The following is a 5421-nucleotide window of genomic DNA, read 5'->3' on the forward strand; positions in this document are numbered from 1 at the left end:
TTTTTGTCTTTTTGAGACAGGGTCTCACTATGCAGTTCAGGCTGGCCTTGAGCTCACTTTGTAGCCCAGGCTGGTCTCGAACTTGCAACGATCTTCCTGCCTCAGCCTTCAAAGTGCTGGGATTACAGGTGTGCGCCACCACGCCCTGCTGTCTCTGCTTTCTTTCATGTTTTACAATATTTATCTTGTGTATCTCTGTCTTCCTGAGAAACCACTTTGAAGATACCACCATGTATTACAGCAGTCATTGATATTTTCCTACTAATCTATCCGTAACTCTGTAAACAAACAAAAAAAAATATTCAATCACTAACACAAAGCCCTGGATCTAATACCAATTCTGTCACTCAACAGTACCAGCTGGTACGATGTGAGATTAGACCCCAAGCAAGTTCACAGGTGGCAAGTTGGTGGATAAAACGTGTCTGTTCCAAAACCATGTACATAATCACTGTTTTTTCAAGAATTCATAATTCTAGCCATGTGTGGTGGCACATGCCTGTAATCCCACCACTTGGGAGGTTGAGGAAGCGGGATCACTGAAAGCTCAAGGCCAGCCTGGGCTATACGATAATTCTGGTGCATGGGGACATTGCTTTGTAATATTTTAAGTCATATATGTATATATAATTTTTTCTCTTTTGATACAGGGTCTTAAAAAAAATTACCTAGCCAGGTGTGGTAGCGCACACCTGTAACCCCAGTTCTCAGGAGGCTGAGGTAGGAGGATCATTGCAAGTTTGAGGCCAGCTTGGGCTACAAAGTGAGTTCAAGACCACCCTGAACTGCACAGTGAGACCCTGTCTCAAAAAGACAAAACAAAAGAGGAGGGGGATCTTGCTGTATAGTTCAGCTTGGCCTTGAATTCACAGTGATCCTCCTACCTCAACCTCCGAAGTGCTAGATTACAGGCATGCACCACCACACCCCACTTGTAATATTTTAAATCTTTAGACAGCTTTTTTTTTTAATTTTTCAGCATTTGGAAAAAATATAAGTAGAACAGTGTAAACTCCATATTATTTAATTCAGCTTTGGTTTTTTTTTTGGTACCGGGAATCAAACTCAGGACCTTGTGCTTGCCAGGCAGGCGCTTGTGCCTCTGAGCTATATCTCTGGCCCCAGCTTTGTTTTAAAAATACTATATAATTGAGGTATAAGCTTCAAGTTTTGATTGACAACAGTTAACTTTGAAAGAACAAATAATCAACAGTTACTCTGAGAAGACTAGCCCCAAATTAGTCTTTAAAATTTATTCCCCAAGGCTGGGTGTGGTGGCTGACACCTGTAATGCTAGCACTAAGGAGGCTGAGGCAGGAGGATTGTGAGGAGTTTGAGGCCAGCCTGGGTCGTTCTTGGTTCACAGTTGCAAGTGAAGCTTTCACTTTGTTACCACCTCCTCCTTCAGCCACCCATCCTATCCAGGATCCTGCTCTCTGTAAGTGAAAGCAGATCTTAGAAGTATATGGGTACGGGATGGAAGGAGTCCTCCATGCAGAGCGGTGCAGCAGTCTCAGGGTCTGAGCAAAAAGTAAGGTGCAGAAGACCGTCTTGCAGGCAGGATGGAGAAAGCTGCCCTGAGGGGCGCTCCCTCCCTCAGCGCAGGCAATGTGTGGCACTCCCTGGCACAGCGGGCAAGAACTTTCCAGTTTGGGAAAAAGATTAGAAGTTGAGGCCGGGCATGGTGGTGCACACCTCTAATCCGAGCACTCAGGAGGCTGAGGCAGGAGGATCGTTGCGAGTTTGAGCCCAGCCTGGGCTATACAGTGAGCTCAAAGCCAGCCTGAACTGCATAGCGAGACCCTGTCTCAAAAAAAAAAAAAAAAAAAAAAGACTAGAAGTTGTTACAAGGATACTGATAGATTCCAGGTAGGGTTTGGTTGAGGGCTGGGCTTGGGATTAGACTCTGAGCGTCTTGCTGACACCGGGCAGCGGTGCAGACCTGTGAAGCGAACTCTTTTTCTCCCTGTGGTTCTCACAGGTCCAGAAGGCCCCTCTGCCATCCTCTTCAGTCTCTCGGGTCTGGTTCCCCGCTTCTCCAAAATTCCATAGAACCCTTGGTCCTCGGTCGAGTTTTTCACCACCTTGCTAACCAACGTGTAGTTCATTGATTAAACTCTGCACGCTCTGCCTGGGCAGAGACTTTCTGGGGTTTTCTTTTTTTTCTCAAGTTCTCCTTCCTCCTTCCCTCCCTTTTCTTTCTTTCTTTCTTTCTTTCTTTCTTTCTTTCTTTCTTTCTTTCTTTTTCTTTCTTTCTCTCTTTCTTTCTTTCTCTCTTTCTTTCTTTCTCTCTTTCTCTCTTTCTTTCTCTCTTTCCTTTCTTCCTTTCTTTCTTTCCTTCTTTCTTTCGGTACTAGGAACCGAACTCAAGACCTTGTGCTTGCCAGGAGGAACTGTGCCGCTGAGCTATATCCCTGGCCCTTCTTCTTCTTTTTTTTTTAATCTCTTACAAATCTTAAGTTTGTGCTTAACATGAATTTCATGGGCCTACTGTGGAAGTAATAATCTGTAACACACTGGAAGCAATACAAGTGTTTAGTATCAGCCAGTAATGGTTTGAATTTCCACAGGAAAGTGTAAAAAAAAAAGCAAAAAATTTTTCCATGAGTTTGTATCACCGTTCTAAGCAGGGATATCAAAGAGGGTTAGCACATGCCATCCTTTCCGGTAAACTTTAAATCATCTCATAGCCCACCACAGATTGTCGTCATGTCTAAGCGTACCGGAGCTTATATACATACAGAATGGCCTTGGGATTCACAGGAAACGTGGAACTGGTTGACCCAAGAAGAGTGGGTACTCGGATGCAGCGGGACTGTGTGGAAATCAAAGCTTATTTCTTTTGGGGCTGGGGATTTAGCTCAGGGGCAAAAGCGCCTGCCTGGCAAGCGCAAGGTCATGAGTTCGGTTCCCGGTACCGGAGAAAAACCAAAAAAAAAAAAAAAAAAGCTTATTTCTTTTTTCTTTTTTAATTCCCCCAATATTGAATCTTGAAAAAATGCCAAATATACAAACTAAAATCATTTTACACAGGGAATCCTAGCATCTGCCACCTAAATTCTATTAACATTTTATAATACTTTCTCAATCTTTCTGTCCAACCATCTATCTTATTTCTAGATACATTTCAAAGTAAATTGTAAATATAACTTCATTTACCCCAGAACAAACAAGAAACAAATCACTGTGTGTCGTCAGTGCTTTCTCTAATAAAAGAATGTCCCTCTCCATGCAAATTTTATCTTTTCGTACCAGGAAGTGAACACAGGACCTTGAGTTTGCCAGGCAGGCGCTGTGCCACTGAGCCATAGTCCCAGCCTAAATTTCCATTTTTGTTTACTATTTTCCCCATGAATGAAATACATACATCTTAAGGGGACACTGGCTGAGTTTTGACAAAGGGATATATTTAAATAACCCAAGTCCTACCATCATACTGTATAGAACACCACACCTCCTCGGAGAGTGGAAGGCTTACTTTGGCTTGTATTCCTCTTAGCATCTTCAGGATTTTATACTATATACTGTGTTCTCTAGCTTAAATATTTAACTTAAGCATTTTGGGCTTTTAATTTTTGTTTTGTTTGTTGAGACAGAGTCTTGCTGTGTAATTCAGGCTGGCCTTAAATTCACTATATATCCCAGGCTGGCCTCGAACTTGCGGTGATTCTCCTGCCTCAGCCTCCCGAATGCTGGGATTACAGATGCACATTACCAACCTGGGGTTAAACATTTTAAGTATTTACATATTTTTATGATGGGCCATCAGGTCTAAATTTGAGGAGAAAGAAAGTAAACACAAGGGTGACATAACGAGGAAGCAGTGGTGTCAGTGGAAATAGGGAACTCACAGAAGTCAAAGAGTTGTAGGTAGTGTTATTAGAAAAGTTAGGAGAATGAAATGTTTTGCTTACCCAGTGGAATGTGGAAACAGACTTTTGAAAATAACCATTAAGGTTCCTTTCATTACAGCTTGGATGAATTGAGATTAGATTACCCTTCACCTCATCAAAACCTCTCAGGTGCAAATTGTATTTTTCCTTTGTACTATTTACCACAGCTGCAATTAAGCAATACAGGCATTTCTCACACTCACACGAGGTTGGTTCCAGGGTCCCTGAGGACCCCCAAATCCTTGGCTGCTCTTCTCCCCCATCAGATAGTGTATCATTTGCATATAATCTATGCACAGTTTGGCATACTTTAAATCATCCCTAGATTATAATAATGTATAATGTAAATGCTATGTAAGTAGTTACTATACTTTTCTGTTTAGGGAATGACAAGAAAATTTCAGCATACCTCCAATTCTTTCCAAATGTTTTGCTTTTCTCTTTCCTTTTTCCAACTACTTTGTACCTGTGGATGGTCGGATCCACAGATGTAGAAATCACAGAAACGAGAGCCAACTGTATTTCATTACTTAATTATGCTCCATATCCGGCTGCTTCATAAGCTCCAGGAGAGTAAGAGGGCTTCCTCTGTTTTATTCAACCCCATATTCCAGTGCCCATAACATACAGGTGCTCACAGGAGTATTAATTACTCACTTGTTTTCTGTAAGAAGGCTTATCTCTTGGCTCTACTTGATCTCGTCCCTTATGAAGGGGCGAATGCATCCTGTTTATAAACATGCATAATAGAACACCAGGTGTCCCGTAGACTCTCTGTAGTGGATTGATAACTGGTGGTCTTATAACCCCCAGCTGAACTGAGTAAGCGTGGAGCTAGGTGTGGGAGGCCCACCTGAGGACTGTCACCAGTAGCATAAGAGGCAGAGCTGGAGAAGGACAAGGAGGCTGTTGGGAGCTGAGAGAGGCTGTGGGAGCTGGTAGAAGCTGTAAGGGGCTGTTGGTTGTTTTGGAGGAGCTCGTCATGCTGGCTTTCCTGATGAACTTGGCTGTTTTCCTCCTCCGAGGAGCTCGGGACCTCGCTGGCACTGAGAACTGCGCTGCGAAGGCCCAAAGGTCAGTGGTGGAATCTAGAAGTCTGTGCCAGCGGGATCTGTACTAGAAGCTGAGGGATCTGCACTGGAGCCAGGAAGCGACGCTCGGAAGAACCAGAGCTCCGCCGATAGTTCCGACAGCCATCCTCAGCAACAGCGAGGTCCCGAGCTCCTCCGATGGTCAGCATGGGCGAGTTCCCGCCTGGAGAGCCAGCGTGCGGTAGGTTTGCCAGCACTGGTTTAGGGTATTGTAAGGTAACCTGCTTTAGGAAATCCAAGATTAATATTTGCTCCCTGAATACTGTTCTACGGATCACCAGAGTGACAGGATCTCTTGCCTAGAAAGATTAATAATCAATACACCTGTGCGTCCATTCCCTCAATTCTTACTGGGTGCCTTCCCCGCGCCGGGCGCCGCCAGCAGGGGGCGCGCTCCCGGGCCTCCGCGCTGGCTTCCCGGCCCCTCGCTCGCTCCC

The sequence above is a fragment of the Chinchilla lanigera genome, unplaced genomic scaffold (assembly GCF_000276665.1).
Source record: "Chinchilla lanigera isolate Chin_1 unplaced genomic scaffold, ChiLan1.0 scaffold00011, whole genome shotgun sequence".
NCBI lineage: Eukaryota > Metazoa > Chordata > Mammalia > Rodentia > Chinchillidae > Chinchilla > Chinchilla lanigera.